Raw genomic sequence first — 8,406 nt, forward strand, 5'->3', positions numbered from 1 at the left:
CCTAGAAGAGGAAATCCATAGTTTTACACATCCGGGCAAGGAGCAATGGGCTCCTGAGGCATGGCCTGCTTGCCCTGATGCACCAGGTCTTACGTGGAACACTGGATCCCACTCAGAGCACTGAGTCCCTTCTGGAGCATGGAGGCCCTGCCCTGGAGTACTGGGTTTCACCCTGCAATACAAAGCCCTAACCCTCCTTATTCTTCCTATGGCTGGAGCCAGGCACAGTAGCCATGCGGGCTGTTTGGTCTCTGGTCCACAATTTTGGTGGCTGGTTAGGTCCCTGGTGTGGTGGTCAGGTCTTGCCATCTTAACTGTCTACCCAGGCATTTCTCTCACAGGCCCAGTAAAATGCAGTCCTGAGGGTCAGAGATTGCTCTGCTGTGCTAGCATCAACTCCTATCCAAGGCAGAATCTGATCTGTATGACCCATCTCCACACAGAGGGAGGTGCCCCAGTGTATTTCGCCCCCCATACACACAGAGGAAAGGACCACACGTGCAATGGAGCACATAGCTTACATTTGTGATCCTTTCTGGAGGAGGAATGGGGATTCAGAAGCAGCCAGCATCCCTGAGTCCCTGTCCCTGCCCTGGGGACCACCTGTTGCCTCTGGGGATAAGTTACCCTACTAACTATCCCTCCACCTCAAGCAAAGTTGCACCCCAGGCCCGGGGCAACCACAGGACACAAAACAAAACTTTCCGAGGACAACTCCAGGCAGAACTCCTGGGATCGACTGGGCGATAAGCCAGCCAAGAAAGTAGCTTCTTTGCTTGGAGCCCAGAGACCAAATCAAAATTCACCCCTGCCCAGCCTTCCCACCCTCTGCCAAGTCCACGCTCTACAGGGAGGGTCCTGGCTCGGGCTGTTGGAACAATGAGACAGATCTCAGAGGTGCCAGCTACTTGTACCAGCCCCTGGGAGTGCTGAATGGGAAGAACTGGTCTGAAATGTGGGTTGAGAGCTCTCACCCCTCTGGGTCTTCCTTTGAACTCTAAGTTCATTTCCTGTGACACTCTTCCTTAGAACATGGAAACCCCCGTGAAAAAGAAGAAGCTGACATTTCCCAAGGGGGCGAAATGGGCTTTGCTCTTAGGCTCCCCAAAGTCTTGGCTAAGTTCTGTCCTCTGCCATCAGCAAGCTGAAACCCATGATGATGGGAAAAGAGAAGCTTGTTCAAAGCCTGGCATGGCCCCTGAGAGTGGATCCTGGCTGAGGAACGCAGAGAGCAAATTGATAGGAAATGTCCTCGACGTGAGTGCCTGCCCTAGGAGAGTTTGAGCTCGCTGCCCCGTGATGCTGTTGAAGCAGGAAGCCACTTGTAAAGAGGCTAAGAGGAGTTTCATAGCACATCACACGGGGAGTTAGGGCTCAAGGGCCTTTCCAGCCCTGCCCTCAAGAACTTCCTCTACCACTCCACAAGGCAGGAGTCCTAGAAGCCAAGGACCTAGGTTGGCCTGAAAGCCCAGGCCCAGCCATGCAGCTCTGTCTTTTTTTGCACTCCCCTCAGGGCACCCCAGGACACTTGGTTCCACCTACGCACCCACCTGAAAGTCTGTGGCCTCAGAGCTCCAACCCTGGCCTGTCTTCTGAGTTCCAGCTGCTGGACTGTCCTTGGACGTCTTCCCTGCCGCGAGCCTGAATCCACCTAACAGCAAACTCCCCTCTCTCTCCCCCTCCCTTTGCTAGAATAGGTTTCTTCCTCTGCTCCACTGCTGCCCTGTTCTCCAAACTCAGCTCACAGAGTAACTTCTTCAAGGTTTCCACAAGGCAAGACTGGCTACCTAATTTGTAAGACCCAGGGCAAAATGAAAATATATGGCCCCTTGTTCAAAAATTATTAAGAATTTCAAGACAGCGATAGCAGAGCATGAAATCAAGGCAGGGCCCTGCTAAGCACAGGGCCTTGTGTGACTGCCAAGGTCATAAGCCCACGAAGCTGGCCCTGGCCCCAGGCTTTCCACCTCTTTTTCCCATAGAATCCCACTGGGACCATGTACTGCCCACCTTGGATCAAAGGGCTTTATATATGCGTCAATTGTCCCGTCTAGACTGTGACCTTCCTATGGAAAGGAGCTCATTCTGGTGTGTCTTAGGAGGTGCATTACAACGCCTTGAACACTGAGTCGGCGCTCAATAAATACCAAATTGCATGGCATTGCATTGGCAGGTATTTGGATTTTGCAAGTGCAAAGTGAAACCAGCAGATGGCACTGTTCTCCTCTCAAGAATTGAGTTTTTTTGGTTTTGTTTGGTTTTGTTTTTGCGGTGCGCGGGCCTCTCACTGCTGTGGCCTCTCCCGTTGCGGAGCACAGGCTCCGGACGCACAGGCTCAGCGGCCATGGCTCACGGGCCCAGCCGCTCCGCGGCATGTGGGATCCTCCCGGACCGGGGCACGAACCCGTGTTCCCTGCATCGGCAGGCGGACTCTCAACCACTGCGCCACCAGGGAAGCCCTGAATCCTATACTTTTAATGCTAAGTCTGGGGCTCTTGGGATTCTTTTAGCTTTCTACTTAATACTCTTAATTCCCTGGTACGTGTAGGTAGAATGTGTGTGTTACAAGGGACGGGGGGTGGGGGGATGGGGTAGGGTACATAGTGTACTCTCACTATGAATAAGGTCAAAATCTCCGTTCCAAAAATCTCCCAATTTACCAGCTCTCATGCTGCCTGAGACCCCACTGGGAAAAAGCTAATCTTCCGGTTTAAGCATTGACCTTTGGGTTTCTCTCTCTGTTCTGTTTCTTTTCAGTTGTTTCCTCAAGTAGAAAGTCATTATATAACCAGTGTGGGTAAAGTTCTCAGACCCCTCCTCCCTGAGGAGGATGCTGACAGCTGTGGGCACAGACCGTGAAGATGGCAAGGGAGAGAGGAATTAGCTTTAAGGGGAACGAAACCAGTAAGATGATATATACTAAGTTTTGCAACTGTCAGCCATGACCATATTCACCCAAAAAGGCCCCCCCAGGCAGACCTGGCTCTGTTCCAGACTCCGAGGGACAAAGGCAGGCCGGGCAGCGGTGCTACAATAATGATTTCTGTGGTTAAGTGGTAAACACCTGTTACGGCTGGCTGTTCGCCTCCTGGAGGGACGGGAGGGGCAGGTAAAGTTCAGGGATGGGGGCCGGGGGTAAGGCAGATCCTTGTGACCAAGTTCTCTATGGACTCACTCTGGTTATAGGGCATCGAAGTGGGCCTCACTTTGCCAAGCTCATCCCCAAGCCCCCATCTGGTTCTAAGCATCCTCCTCCCGACCCTGGCTGGGGTCCGTAAGTACACCAAGAGCACCTCATCCAGGGTGGGAGTATCCTGGGCTCAGCTGGTTGTGTCCAGGTATATACATATACAGACGGTCCCCAACTTACCATGGTTCAAATTACGATCTTTTCACTCTGCGATGGTGCAAAAGCAATACGTGTTCAGTAGAAACCGTACTTTGAATTTGGATATTTTTCCGGGCTGGCGAGATGCAGTCAGATTTTCTCTCCGGATGCTGGGCAGCGGCAATGAACCTCAGTTCCCAGTCAGCCACGTGATCGAGAGGGTGAACGGCTGATACACTGACAACCATTCTGTTTCTCACTTTCAGTACAGTATCAATAAATTACATGAGAGATTCAACACTTTATTATAAAATAGACTTTGTGTTAGATGAGTTTGCCCAACTGTAGGCTAATAGAAGTGTTCTGAGTACATTTAAGTTGGGCTAGGCTAAGCTAGGATGTTTGGTAGGTTAGGTGGATTAAATGCATTTTCAACTTATGATATTTTCAACTTAAAATATTTTCAATGTATGATGGGTTTATCGGGACATAGCCTCATTGTAAGTCGAGGAAGTATATACCTACACTATATGTATATACATACATTCCCTTCTCCTCACACTAATGACTCGTATGTATTTTCAGAGACGTCACCTTAAAATGAAGGAATGCAGAGCTAACAGTGACATTTCAGGTGACAGCCAAGCTGTATGTACTAGGTGGGTGAGTTTGTCTAGTTCAAGGCACTTAACCTCTCTCTGCCTCAGCTTCCTCTTCTGTAAATGGGGAAAATAGGACTGGTTTCATAAGATGTCATGAAGAATAAGATAATACATGGGAAGTACGTTCAACAGTGGCCCAGAGTTAACCACTTTATATGGGCTAGTTGCTGCCATTGTTACTCCAGAGGCACTTTTAGAGACGATCCAAACACTGCAATTTTCCTCCAACAGATGAGGAATTTGATGGCCCAGAGGAGGCAAGTGACCTTCCTGTATTCGTGTTCCATGTTGCCTAACTAATTACCACAAACATAGCAGGTTGAAACAACATGGCTTACTGTCGCACAGTTTCCATGGGTCAGGAGTCCACACACGGCTTGGCTGGGTCTTCTGATGAGGGGCTCCCAAGGCTGTCATCAAGGTGTCAGCCAGGGCTGCAGTCTCTCCGAGGCACAGGGCCCTCTTCCAAGCTCACATGGTTGTTGGCAAAATCCATGTCCTTGTAGCTGCAGAACTCAATGGCAGCTTGCTTCTTCAGGGCCAACAGGAGGGCATTACTCTCATCAGGAAGGTCCCAGACCCTCTTATACATATCTTCAACTGATTAAGCCTGGCCCACCCAGGATAATCTCCCTTTTTACTAACTCAAAAACCAACTACTTCAGGACCTTAATGACATCTGCAAAATCCTTTCACCTGTGCTACCCAATGTGCCCTTACCATGGGGGTGACATCCATCATATTTAGAGGTCCTGCCCATACTCAAGGGGAGGGAATAGACAGGTTGTGTACTCCAGGGGGCAGAAATCTTTGGGGCCATCTTGGAATTCTGACCATCCCACTCCCCAAAACCACATAGCAAATTATTGGCAAGGGGGAATCCATTTGGCCTGTAGGCCTCCCTCTGCCCCAGGAAGGAACTGCCCCATACAGGGGTCAGTGCTTCTGGTGCTTCAGAAGATTGGCAGGATCATGAACAAAACTGGCCCAGTATTGTCCAAAACCACTTTGCATCCCCTGCCCGATTCTCAGAAATAATATTATACCAAGCTCCACTCAGAGTTAGCATTCCACATAAATTAACCCCTGGCCAGAGTTGACCAGCAGTGGTGCTGTAAGAACCAGCCTTTAAGGTGGCTTCTGACGAGTCTTGCCTCCTGGTATTCCTGCCCTTCTGTAGTTCCCTCTCACAATGAATACGGTTGACCCCTTTGATCAATGGGATTTAGTAGAAATGACAGTGTGTGACTTCTGAGGTTCGTCCATAAAAGGTATTATAGCTTCCACCTGTCTCTCTTAGATCACTCTTCGGGAAGAGCCAGCTGCTGTGTCATGAGGACACTCAAATCAGCCCTATGGGGGTCCACATGGCAAGGAACTGAGGACTCCTGCCAACAGCCAGCACCAACTTGCCATGTACATGCACTATCTTGGAAGTGGATCCTCCAGCCCAGTCAAGCTTTCAGATGACTGCAGCTCTGGCCAACATTTTTGACTACAATTCCATGAGACTCCAGAACCACCTAGCTAACTCCTGACCCATGGAAACTATGTGAGATATTTACGTTGTGATAAATCCCTAAGTTTGGGGGTAATTTTACACGACAATAAAAGATACAGGGCCTTCTGGAACTAATACCTCACCCAAAAGATGCGTTTATGATGAGAATAAAGTGCCACTATGGAACACTTCCTATGGACCAAGGTTTGACCTACCTCCCTGGAGCCCATTGGAGTCCAAAGTAACAGTTAATGAAGCTGAAATCCAAATCCTGGGATCCTGAGCTAATCTCACACCATCCAACCTAGCCCTACCATAGTCGATATGTTCTATATCTGCTCTATCCAACAGAGTAGGCACCAGCCACATGTGGCTATTGAGTACTTGAAATGTGGCTAGTGCCACTAAGGAACTGAATTTTAATTTTTTGAATTTCAATTAATTTTAATTTAAATATTCACATGTAACTAGTGGCCACTGGATTGGATAATGCAGATCGAACAGATGGGAGGGACTGGGACTTCCCTGGTGGTCCAGTGGGTAAGACCCCGCACTCTCAATGCAGGGGGCCCGGGTTCCATCCCTGGTCGGGGAACTAGATCCTGCATGTATGCCGCAACTAAGAGTCTGCATGCCACAGCTAAGAAGTCCGCATGCCGCAGCGAAGATCTCGCGTGCCACAACTAAGACCCAGCACAGTCAAAATAAATAAATAGATAAATTAAAATAAATTTAAAAAAAAAGGATCTTACCCACCTCAGCGGGTTGTTACGAGAATCGAGAGGCATCAATGGTATCTGACCAGAGCCCACCAGCTTCGATGCCCAGAGGCCAAGCAGGTGGACAGACTGTGGCAAAGCAGAGAACCTGCATCTAAACAGGCACCCGCCCATCAGCAACTCCCAGCGGTTGCCATGCAGCCTGAGAGTTGCCAAATCTTGACATTTTCCCCCGAAGAGAAGTAGGGAATCAGTCTGGATTTTTATGGGAAACTTCCTCACTTCCATAGTTGGCAACTAATTCAAGGATTTCTGTGTTTGTTTTTTAAACACGGTGCCGCCTAAACAAAAGTCCGAGGTAGGCAAGACATGGCCCACAGGCCAGTGTGCACGTTCTGACTTTCCTCCCTCCTTTCCAGGCTCTTTCCTGGCATCTTACATCTCTGCCTCTGGTGTCTGGCAGCAATTACCTCAGGCTCCACTGAGATCAAGGGAAAGGATGTCTGATGAACTTAAAAATGATAGAGGCAGGCGATCTAGAAAGTACCAGGTTTTATTATCTTTTTATCAAAAAAATCAGTAACAGACAACAGTGTGAGGTGCTCACTCCCAACATGGCCAGAGGAAAAGGACACCAGGGAAGGAAGAGGACCCAGCCAGCTGGGACCCTGGGGTTATGGTGATGAAAGGTGAGGGAAGCAAGGGTAATCCCCCCCCCCCCCGCAACTCCAGCCAATGGGGTCAGGAGATGTGGCCTGCCCTGGCTAAGCCACTAGGCCACTCCAGCCTCTCCTCTCTGGAGAGGAAGGGTCACAGATAACAGGGCCCAGAGCCAGGGCCTGATCAGCCCTCCCCCATCCCCCTTTGTCTAGGGAGACAAAGGTCATCTCAGCAAAACTGGGGCTGTGACTTGTTAAACCAGCTTAGTTCTTGAGCTGTGCTGTCCAACAGTTGCCAGTGGGCTCTGCCTACATGTCTGGTACACCAGCCACCAGCCACATGTGGCTGCTGAGCACTTGAAATGTGGTTACCATAACTGAGGAACGAACGTTTAACTTCGTGTAGTTTTCATTGATTTCAGTGTGGCTAGTGGCTGCCATATTGGATAGCACAGCTCTCCAACTTTCTCTTAAATTAGGAGACAGCAAATGAAGGAACCCCAGCTAGGCTCAAAGCAAATGCTAGAGAGAAGGTTTCCAGCCCAATCAGGAGAAGGCACCAAGGAACAGGACCAGAGAAAGAGGCAAAAATCCACTCAGCCACACAAAAATTCACTCACTCAACCACCCAGCCAGCTTTACATGGGAATATCATATCACACTATTTCCTGAAAAAATATATTTATCTATTTTGCTAGAACCAAGGAAGAATAATAATATATTACATGAAAAAGAGACACAAATATCCCACCATCCCCTAGGTTATGTTTTGGGATCTTCTAGAAAACTGTATTTCAGCAAAAGCTTCTTAGAGGAAGCAGCTTTAGAAAGGGCCAAGGTCATAAGCAGGGAAGTATGAAGAATTAAAAAAACACAAAACACGGGGAGGGGATTTAAAGAAAAAGAGGCAAGAGGAAAGGAGAGGCCCTGTCTGAAGCTATAAATAGTAAAAAAAAAAAAAAAAAAAAAAAAAAATTAATAAAAATTATATCTCCAACTCTTCTCTCTTTTTCGAGTAACAAAAACAAAAAAAACATTAAATACAAACTTAGCAGGTACTGTGGAAAGGTGCAAGAGGGAGGAGAATGCCTCGGCTTCTGTGTACTCTTGCCCAGGTAGAGAGGCTCTGTACAAAGGAATGAACCATTAAAAAAAAATCCCACTAAAAATAGACTTATGAATATTCTACAAGTCCATTTCACAATGAACTTTCAGCTCTTCTCCCCACCCTCCCCAAATAAAAAAGGTTGATTTCCAAAAGTCACTTGGAAGAGCCTAGAATGGCCCAAGGTGTACCACAGACTCTCATAGTGTGGTTGCAGGTGCTCTTTGAGGGACACATCTCCAGGTGCAGATAGATGGTTCTGGTTCCTTCCCCCAGCTCCTGGCAGAGGGGCCAGGCTGTGGAAGGAATGGAGGGAGGGAAGAAGGCTGGGGGTGGGGGCCGACCTCCAGCAGGATTCACACAATAGCTTAGAAAGGCTCTGGATGAGGCCTGTTCAGTACAGGCTCTCAGCTGGGCCTCAATTCTAAACCG

Source organism: Hyperoodon ampullatus (genome assembly GCF_949752795.1).
Source record: "Hyperoodon ampullatus genome assembly, chromosome: 14".
Classification (NCBI taxonomy): domain Eukaryota; kingdom Metazoa; phylum Chordata; class Mammalia; order Artiodactyla; family Ziphiidae; genus Hyperoodon; species Hyperoodon ampullatus.